Genomic DNA, 11887 nt, shown 5'->3' with positions numbered 1-11887 from the left:
TATTATTTGAATTACTATTCATTGAATACTTTTAATTTCTACTCTTATCTGTGAGTACTAACATTTCAAGAAAATTACAAGTTACTCAGGACAATAAGAAGACTCAAGATTGGATAGAGTAGGAGTTGGAGTTCATAACATTATGATTTTTTATTTATTATTAATTTTTATTTTCTTGAGTCTGGCCACAAATTGTATGCAAGACTGACCAACCATGCACACACACAGGGGGAGAGGGTTTTAAAAATGAAGAAAATTTTTTTCTCTGTTGATCATATTGTACGAGTTTAAATTGTATTGCACGATTTGATCTGGCACAAATAGTTATCTATAAACAAGTCGTATTATACAATGTATATCATATTATACGATGTGTTTATAATTAAAAACCATAGCCACCAGATAAATTTAAGTAAGTTCTTAATTCATAAATTTTGAATTGATCGTACTATATGATCATACTATACGATATTTTGGAATACTTACTTAAATTAACCCCATGATTAGTGTGTAAATCAAGGATTAATTTTTTATTGTTTATCATACTATACAACACTATTTATATTATACGATCAACCAAGGTTATTTTTAGTCGTCCCAGACATCATACCAGATGATCCCTTGATTTTGAACTAATCATATTATACGAAGTGGTTCATACCATACGACATACAAAGATGAGTTTTCATCATCCCAGCAATCATCCTGTACGAACAGAAGGATTTTATATATCGTATTGTATGGGTTTATATCATACTGTATGATAATATTAAAAAATTTTGCCTGTTCGTAAACCTTCGTACCAGGATGAAGGCTATTTTATACTAATCATAATGTACGATCATGATGGCTAAATTGAAATTTTTAGGGTTTCTTGGAGCCTATTTTAAGTATCAAAACTTTTATTTTTTTAGAGAGAATCTATGAGAGAGGAATGTGATTAGGGGGGGATTCCTTTAGAGAGAGCTCTTGAGAAGATTTTGGGGTTTGTGAGAGGAAGGAGAAGGTGGGCTTTATGAGGGAGAAGGACTGTGAGGGAGATAACATGATTGCTCCTAGCTTGCTGCACATTGCTCCTCCTATGGCCCGAGAAGATCTTATGGGAGGCTCTCTAAGGGAAAGATTCTTCTACATCCGGGTCCTCTAAAGTACTTTGCCTTCTCTAGGAGGGAGAAAAATGAGAAGGTGCGCTATAGTTACTAGGAGGGTGATAAAGCGCTTGGCACTTCGCTAAGCCGGGTTGGTAAAAGTGAGGTTTGAAAAGGTTTTTCCACCTTGCTGTGGGAACAAAAGGAGAACTACTATTTAGTTGTGAAATTCTCAAAGTGGAGGACTTCGGGGAGTGGATGTAGGTCAAGTGACCAAACCACTATAAATTCTCTGGTCTGATTTTTCCCTTATTGCACTTTATTTACATTTTGCATTTTATTTTCGTTAAAATTGCTTAGTGAAAATCATTGTGAAATTTGTTGTTGAGCAAGTTAATTTTTCACTGCCTCTTATTGTAAATTATGTTTTAAGCATTCACTTCTGTATCAATTAATTTTCTTATTTAAATTTTAAAAATGTAAAAAAAATTAGAACACCTATTTAGGATTATCTTTTTATTGCAACAAATTTCCAATTCACCCCTCCCCGTCTTGGCACATCTCGTAATTTCCATTGGTATTATAGCAGGGTTTCAAAAATAATGGTTTAGAAAATCTTGAAAAATTGATCTTCTCATTTTGGTAATTGTAATACAGCAGAGGGTTATTCAATAACCTGTCCACCTCTGTTTGATAATATTCCATTTGATTTCTGGAAAATTATAATGTCTAATTTTTTACAATCTATAGATTATTGTATGTGGATGTTGGTTAAAGAAGGTTACATTGCACTGTTTAAACTTGTGAATGTTGTAAAAACTCAAATACCTTTTAGTGAATGTAGCAATAAGGATAGAGATTTGGCGTAATTAAATGCAAAGTGCTAAACTGTTTCTTTTGTGTATTAAAATCTGAGGACTACATGAGAGTATCTACATGTGCTATTGATAATGAGATTTGGGATATACTGTGCATCACGTACGAAGGAACTAGTGAGGTTAAATAGTCTAGACTTAATATTTTATTGCATGATTATAAACTCTTTAGTATGAAACCTAGCAAAATAATATTTGAAATGTACACTAGGTTCACCCAAATAGTGACATCCTTGCATGATTTAGGTAGAGAAATTTCTAATTCCAAAAAAGTTAATAAGATTCTTAGAAGCTTACCGAGTTCCTATGATGCTAAAATTACTACAATCATTGAATCTGAAAATTTAAACATTTATTCTATTGACAATTTTCTTGGATCACCCATTAGGAGATAAGAAGGAGCAGATAGTGGCATTAAAGCAAACAACTCAGAAAGTGAAAGTTCTGCAGTGGAGGAAGAAGATGACATAGCCTTGATGACCCGACAGTTCAAGAACTTTTTGAAAAGAAAATAAAGGCATCATCAAAATAACTGGAATAAAGGTAAAAGCTTGATAACTACTAAAGTTTCATCTGACATGATTTGTTTTGAGTGCAGAAAACCAGGTCACCTCCTAAATGATTGCCCCAATTTAAAGAGTCAATCAACAAAGGAAAAGGAGAGGAGAAAGCTAAATATAAGAAATAAAAGAAGAAGATACAAAAGGCATTTTAGGCCGACTCTACCTTAGAATTGTTGAGAGAAGAAGAGGAGGAGTAGATATAAATTTGTGTCTATTGGTTAACGATAATCTTGATAAATTGGATCAAGATGAGGTATCTCAACTTTTATATGAAGATTTGTACCTTATTTTTTATAAAATTCATGACTCATATAGGAAGTTTAAAAAAATTCATGCTAGTCTTAATATTGAGTTTAGTACTTTACAAACTAAGCATGCTAACTTATTTAAAGAAAATTTTGATTAAGATTGAGATCATATGTCCCTGCTTAATGAGTTTGATGCATTAAATAAGAAGCATATTGAATTAACTGATGCACATGAATCCTTGAAAACATCGCATGTTGATTTAGAAATCAAGTATAATAGATTAGGGGAACTTGCATGGGAGTTAGATAGCACTGAACATCATTTGAAATTTTAGAATGCAAATCTTAAACATGCAAACAAATTTTTACAAGTTAATATAAAGGCTTTGAATGAAAATAAAAAACCATCTTCACTTGAAGAATTTTGCAATCCATCACAGTAGCATGAATCATTCAAACCCCTAGCATTGTATGCATCACACAACTTTAGGAAGAGGCATCACCACCTATATAGATTACTGAACCCGTTTCACGATGTTAGGTGCTTCTCTTGTGGAATGTTAGGTCACATAGCCTGCTCATGCATGATTCACCGTAGGACACACTTGGTATGGAGACCTAAATTGCATTCATCATAGCATTGCATGTATACATCTCATTCATGCAAGCATAACGAGGAACCCAAACTCACTTTGGTTTCTAAATTTAACCCTTGAATGACATTATAGGGATGCTCTCACAAAAGACCTAGTGAGAGCATGTGGTACCTAAACAGTGGCTACTCGTGACATATGACTAGAGACATGAAGAAGTTCATTATACTAGAGACCAGGACCAGAGGCAAAGTAACGTTGGGAGACCACCACCAGGAAAGTGGTGGGCTCAGGTATTATTGGAAATGCTAAGAATGTTTTAATTGAGAATGTTTTATTACTTGATAGTTTAAAGTATAACTTATTAAGCGTTAGTCAATTATGTGATAAAGTATTTCACATAAAATTTATTTTCGATAAATGCCTGATTAGTTTTAAATGACAAACTTGTTTTAGAAGGAAAATGAATGAATAATATTTATATGTTAGATCTTGATTTCATTAAAAATTCAATTTTACTTTGATTAAAAATAATAATAGATGACACATGGCTATGTCATAGGAGATTATGTCATGCTAGTGTGAAAACACTTAAAAATATCACTCGGAAAAAACCTAGTTAGAGGCGTACCTAAGTTAGACTTCACTACGGATCATTTTTGTGATGCTTGCCAATTAAGAAAACAAATAAAATCATCATTTCATTCAATCAAAGATGTGAACACATCTAGGCCACTAGTAATCCTTCACATGGACTTATTTGGACCCATTAGCATAAATAGCCTAGGTGGGAAAAATTATGGATTTGTAATTATAGATGACTTCACTAGATTCACTTGGATAAAAGTCCTAGCACACAAGAATGAGTCATTTGAGGAATTTAAGATTTTCTCCACTTGGATTCAATAAAAATTAGGAAGTGAAATCTCAATAATCCATAGTGATCATGGTGGAGAGTTTCAAAATGAAAAATTTAAATAATTCTTTCAAGAGATATAAATAGAGTATAATTTCTCAGTCCCTAAAACACCTCAACCAAATGGAATAGCAGAAAGAAAGAATAGAACCTTGGTAGAAGCTGCTAGGGCAATGTTAGCTGAGAACACCCTTCCTGGATATTTTTTGATAGAAGCGGTAAACACGGTGTGTTATGTCTTAAATAGGATGAACATTAGATCGAAGCTGAATAAAACTCTTTATCAACTCCTTAAGGGTCAGACACCGAATCTTTCACACTTACATGTCTTTGGTTGTAAGTGTTTTATCTTAATTAATGGCAAACTTCCCTTAGGAAAATTTGATCCCAAATCTGATGAAGGTGTCATCTTAGCTTATTCATCTATAGGTAAGGCCTATATAATCTTCAATAAGAGAACCCTAATAGTAGAAGAGTTCACCCATGTAGTGTTTGATGAATCGGATAAGTCCTCTGAATCTAAAATTGAAGAAGATGAAGTAGAGGTAATTCAAGGAGTAGAAACTATAACCATAGAAGAAAGGGTAGAATCTCAGGAAGATTTGTCTAGAGAATGGATATATTCTTCTAGTCATCCTAAATAATTAATTTTAGGAGACACGTCAAAAGGCGTGAGAACTAGGCACAAACTTAGAAAGGAAGTTAGTCATTCTACATTCATCTCTATGATAGAACCCATAAATATAGATCGAGCTTTAGGAGATGAATTCTGGATCCTAGAAATGTAAAAAGAATTGAACCAATTCATCAGGAATGATGTTTGGGAATTAGTTAAGAGACCTAAAGAGTAGAGTGTAGTTGGAACAAAATGGGTCTTTTAAAATAAGGTTAATGACTTAGGAACCATAGTAGGAAATAAGGTCATACTATTAGCTAATGGGTATAACTAGATTGAAGGCATAGACTTTAAAGAAACCTTTGCCCTAGTAGCTAGACTAGAAGCCATAAGGGTGATCTTAGCCTTTGCATGCTTCAAAAGTTTAAACTATATCAAATAGACATAAAGAGTGCTTTTCTGAATAGGGTAATCAAAGAGGATGCTTACGTTGAGCAACCCTCAGATTTGAAAGTTCACAATTTCCAAACTATATATTCAAATTAAAAAAGGCACTATATGGGTTAAAGCACCTAGAGCGTGATATGAAAGACTTAGCTCATTCTTACTGTATAGAGGATTTGTTAAGGGTAGTGTGGATACCACACTCTTTTTATAAAAGGTTAAAGATGATATTCTCATTGTTCAGACTTATGTGAATGACATTCGGTTTGAATCTTCAAATAAACATTTATGTTATGAATTCTCAAAAATAATGAGTAATGAGTTCAAAATGAGCATGATGGGAGAGCTTAATTACTTTCTTGTCTTTAGATTAAAATAAATGAATAATTGAATATTTCTTAGCCAAATGAAATACATTAAGGATATTCTGAAAAAATATGAAATGGATAGTGCTAAACCCATAAACACTCCAATGAGCTCTACGATTCAACAAGACAAAGACCTAAATGGAAAATCAGTATACTAGAAAAAATATAGAGGATTGATTTGATCTCTCCTCTACATGACTGCCAGTAGACTGGACATAATATTTAGCATGTGCCTCTGTGTCCTTTTTCAAGGGATCCTAAAGAGTCTCACTTAATTGCAGTCAAAAGAATCTTTAGATTTCTACTAGGCACCCCGAACTTAGGAATTTGGTATCCTAGGCATAGCACTTCTTTTGAAATCTTATGATACTCAAATTCTAATTTTGTAGGATATAGGATAAATAGAAAAAGCACCTCTGGTACCTGCCAATTTATAGGATAATCTTTAGTTTCTTGGTCCAGTAGAAAGCAAAATTTGGTAGCCCTCTTCATGGCGGAGGCAGAACATATTACAGTAGGAAGTTGTGTTGCACGAGTAATATGGTTAAAATAACAACTTCTTGATCTTGGATTTCCGTTAGGAACCATCCCACTCATGTGCAACAACACGAGTGCAATCTATATTTCTAAATATTCAATTCAACACTCTAGAACAAAATACATAGATATTAGATATCACTTCATAAGAGATCATGTAGTTAAATGAGATATAGAATTATATCACATAGCTACATGAGATCAATTGACAGACATTTTCACGAAACCACTAGCCTACAACACCTTTAGCACTTTGAGGATAAGACTTGGTATCATAGACATTAATGCATAATAAAAAAATTAAAAATATATATTGTTTTGTCATAGGTGTTTCCTGATTATCACACACTCACCACACAAAAATTCAAAAATTGACAAAAAAAATTCCCATTGTACTGTACGATCCATGTTCGTAATGTATGATTTATCAAAATTACACAAATCACAACCCAGCCTCAAGTTTGACTCTGCATATCGTACTGTACTACCCTCATTGTATTGTATAATTCGCATGGCTGTATATTCAAACTGTTTGGTACGACATAATTGCATATCGTACTGTACGATATCTCCTCTTCATATTATACGATCCATGTCAACAATGGATTGGGACGAACTAAAGCTATTTGGTACAATATTATTTAACTTCGTACTATACGATTCATTTGATTCGTATTGTATGATCCACGTTAGTAGAATGAATGAGGATGACTTAAAGTGGGTCAGTATTATATTATTATAGTTCGTACTATATGAACACCCTTTCATACTGTACGATGCTTTTTGTCAAAAGTAGTATCGAGGACCCTCGAGATAATCATAATTCCTTCATATCGTATTGTACGATAGGTATCATACTGTACAATTTGACCACCTTTTCCCAACCGTTCATCCAGATGACATTGTTTCCCTTCATACTGTATGATCTTCGATTGTACTGTACGATATGTCCAAAAGTTTATAAATTGGTTGAATCCAAAGCTCATTTCACTCACTCTTTAGCCACCTCACTCTCTCTCACAAGCTTTCACTAAATGGCAAACTCTAGCAAGTGCGTCTCATCCTTGGAAACTTGTCTTCCTCTCACTGCCCCAACGATCGTTTCCTGACCCCCCAAGATGAAGAAGCCTACCATAAATACAAGGCATGCAAAATTACACCATCTCGGATGCTAAATAAAGCTGCCTTAAATTTTGATGTAATGAGCCTATTTGCATCCACCACTCTGCAATTCCTCCTTACCCTAGCCTTCCCGTATAATTCTGAACTCTTATTTGAATTTCTAGCCAACTTAACCATGAATGTCAAAAACCTGACCTTCACCTGTTTTGTCTACCGACAATGCGTAGAAATCACTAAGGTAGATCTCGCCCAATACATTGGGCTGTCTACTGAAGGTCCTATAGCTCATTCCTTCCTCTCAAATGAGTTTAACTGGAGTGCTACAAATCTAGTCCTTAGAATTGTAGCTTTCTACCAACACCAACCACTTGTGCAATCCCTAATCTGAAATGCCATAATTATTCAACACGTTCTTTGAACTTTAATCATACCCAAAGCTGGTGATAGAATCCGCATGACCCCAATCTTATCTATCATTACCTACCTTATAATGTCAAACACCAAATTTGATGAGATGGATTTAATTATTGACTATATCCAAAACATGACCTTAGTTTGTCTCCCTACCACCTGTAGAAAACAAAATCTAGCCTTTGGCCACCTCATAGGTTACATTCTTCAAAACAAATATCAATTAATCTATCCTAGTGAACCTAACAATCTACCTCTTTTCTATATGGATGCCTCCTTTCGTATTTTGTTTCATCTTGGGCAAGAGCCAGATGAACCAAATTTTGATGAAGAAGAAGGAGAAGCTGCTCCAACAGCAGCTCCAGTTCGACCAAGACAGCATACACCACCCCGAGGACCTACACCATCCTATCCTCATGATGACTTAGTCGAATGATTCGACCAACTACAAATCCACCTTGACACTCACATACAAGAACAGCATCAACAACACGAGGATGACATGCGGTGGTTTGGGGAAGGCTTTTCCTCAATCGATCAATATTTCGCGTCCATCCACCACTACTTTAAACCACCTCCACCTCCACCTCCACCTCCATCTGATCAGGATCCTACTTTTTGACTTGTCTTTATTTTGTGTTGTTTTTCTTAGTGTTGTTTGTTTCTCCTTTTTTTTGTGATGTCAAAATGGGAAGAAGTTTGTTGTGCACTTTAGTTAGTATGTCTTGTCTTATCTATCTTATTATCTCTAATTCAAATGAATTGCATTTTCTTTTTGTTTATGCTTCTACTCATTTTGTTTTATTTAATTAAAAAAATAACACAAAAAATTCTTTGTTAATTTCTTTAATAAGAACATTATTTGATATCATCAAAAAGGGGGAGATTGTTGTAGTCCACAATCCCTACTTTGATATTTTGATGATGACAAATAATATCATTTCAATTACTATTCATTAAATACTTTTGATTTTTGCTCTTATCTATGAGTACTAACATTTCAGGAATATCACAAGTTACTCAGGACAATAAGAAGACTCAAGACTAGGTAGAGTAGAAGTTGAAGTTCATAACATTATAATTTTTTATTTATTATTATTTTTTATTTTCTTGAGTCTGACCATAAATTGTATGCAAGATTGGGCAACCATGCACATACATAGGGGGAGAGGGTTTTAAAAATAAAGAAAATTTTTTTCTCTTTCGATCGTGCTGTATGAGTTTAATTCGTACTATACAATCTAATCTGGCACAAACGGCTATTTGTAAACAAGTTGTACTATATGATGTATATCGTACTGTACGATGTGTTTCTAATTAAAAACCCTAGTCGCCAGATTAATTTTAGTAAGTTCTTAATTTGTAAATTTTGAACTAATTATAATATACAATTCTATCATAATGTACGATATTTTTGAATACTTACTTAAATTAACCCCATGTTAGTGCGTAAATCAAGGATTAATTTCTGATTGTTTATCATTTTGTACGACACCGTTTGTACTGTATGATCAAGCGAGGTTGTTTTCAATTGTCCCAGACATTATACCGAATGATCCCTTGATTTTGAATTAATAATACTATACAAAGTGGTTCGTACCATACAACGTACAAAGATGAGTTTTCATCATCCCAGCAATCTTCTTGTACGAACAAAATGATTTTACATATCATATTGTACATGTTTATATCATAATATATAATAGTATTCATAAATTTTGCCTGTTCGTAAACCTTCGTACCAGGATGAAGGCTGTTTTGTATTGATTGTACTGTATGATCATAGCGGCTAAATTGAAATTTTTAGGGTTTCTTAGAGCCTGTTTTAAGTATCAAAACTTCTATTTTTTAGAGAGATATGAGAGAGGAACGTGATTAGGGGGGATTCCTTGAGAGAGAGCTCCTGAGAAGATTTTGGGGTTTGTGAGAGGAAGGAGAAGGTGGGCTTTATGAGGGAAAAGGAGTGTGAGGGAGATCACACGGTTGCTCCTAGCTTGTTGCACGTTGCTCCTCCTATGGCCCAAGAAGATCTTATGGGAGACTCTCTAAAGGGGAGATCCTTCTACATCCGTGTCCTCTAAGGTACTCTGCATTCTTCAGGAGGGAGAAAAATGAGAAGGTATGTTGTCGTCACCAAGAGGGTGACAAAGGGCTTGGCACTACGCCACGTCGGGTTGGTGAAAGTGAGGTTTGTGAAGGCTTCTTCGCCTTGTTGTGGGGATAAAAGGAGAATTAATGTTTAGCAGTGAAATTCTCGAAGTGGAGGACTCCGGGGAGTGGATGTAGGTCAAGTGACCGAACCACTATAAATTCTTTGGTATGATTTTTCCCTTACTGCACTTTATTTATGTTTTGCATTTTATTTTCATTAAAATTGCTTGGTGAAAATTATTATGAAATTCATTATTGAGCAAGTTAATTTTTCACTACCTCTTGTTACAAATTATGTTTTAAGCATTCGCTTCCATATCAATTAATTTTCTCGTTTAAAATTTAAAAACACAAAAATTAGAACTCCTATTTAGGATTGTCTTTTTATTACAACAAATTTTCAATTCACCCCCCTCTTGGAGCATCTCGTAATTTCATTTTTGATTTATAAATACACATGATATAGATTTTATTGAACTAGCCTTGACACTAGCATAACATGACATAACATATTAGCATGTGATGAGGACCACTGATAGATATTGATACGACATATTGGTATGATGTATCAGTATAATGATAAAAGCAGATAATAGAACTATCAACATAAATATAACTAATTGAAATATAGGTGTATTCCACTGTATAGTACTTATTATTGATCGATGGACTTTTTGTTGATTCTATTGTATATTGGTGGATTTCTTTTGCTTCCTAAGATATTTTGGCTTTATTGATCATGTTGATTTTACATAAATTTATTGATATTCATGTTGATGGTAGAATAATTGATATTGTTTAAACCGGGTATACATATTGATTTTTTGTCTTGCATTATATGTGGTGGTAAGTTTTGGCTACTTGTTGTGGTATTTACTCATTATGTGGTTTAATATGATTTCAAGTAAAAGTAAGAAGCATGTAGATTAAGGGTAAGTAGTAATGATAGTTAAGCTTTTATGATCAGCTTTTTTGGCTTTATATATGTATATATTATTTTGAACTTTAGACAATAATTAGGATGTAAATATTGAGAGTAGTAATAAATTTTTTTTTTTTTTATGTTCGAATTTTTTTCTTATTGCAATTAGCCAGCTCTAGTTGTCCATATTCAGTTGATAATGAATAGATACAAAGATTATCTAAAGAAAAGAAAATGAAATTCTTCCATTATAGACACTGACATGTCACACCTCTATAAAGAGAATTAAAAGATTAGTAAATTATGGGGTCCTTAGTTAGCTACATTCTCTTGATTTTGAGACTTGTGTAGGTTGCATTAAGCAAAAAAACACAAAAGTTCAAAAAGGGCGCTAATAGAAGTTTCAACAAAGGCTGACCCAAAAGCACCAATTGAATTATTCAAAGATTGGAAATCAATTTTTGTGACATATACATGTTTTGGGATATTCTTCTAAAATGAGGATATATAGCCTATAATAGAAGAAATTGGATCCGATGACTATTAATGAATATTTTATTGGATACATCAAAATGTTTAAAGAATATATATTTTATTACCCATCTCACACTACTATAACTGTTAAATAAATAAAAAAATGTTAAATTTCTGAAGAATGACTTCATTAATAGAAGTGATTAGCTTTGGAATAAAGTTTCTGAATATGATCATGTGAACTGAAAACTAATCATATTAAGTGATATTTCGTTATATTTCATAGCACCCTTCAGGTACTAACGATCAATCATTAAGTTCCATAGGGTATTGATAAGATTTCTAGAAATCAAATAATTTAGGAATTACTAGGATGTAATAAAGCTAAATTTAATTCCATTAAAATTTCTAAAAATTGACTGAGATAGTGCTGTGCCACTGAGCCTATTAGGTGCTGCAACGCCAAGCTCTCGGATTTTTTAAAATTTTAGTGTGTAGCAGTGCTAGGGCATTGAGTGCTGCAACACAGTTAAAAAATTTTATTTTTTTTAATAAATTG

The sequence above is a fragment of the Dendrobium catenatum genome, unplaced genomic scaffold, assembly GCF_001605985.2.
Source record: "Dendrobium catenatum unplaced genomic scaffold, ASM160598v2 fragScaff_scaffold_1178, whole genome shotgun sequence".
Classification (NCBI taxonomy): Eukaryota; Viridiplantae; Streptophyta; class Magnoliopsida; order Asparagales; family Orchidaceae; genus Dendrobium; species Dendrobium catenatum.
Note: the sequence above shows the minus strand (reverse complement) of the source record.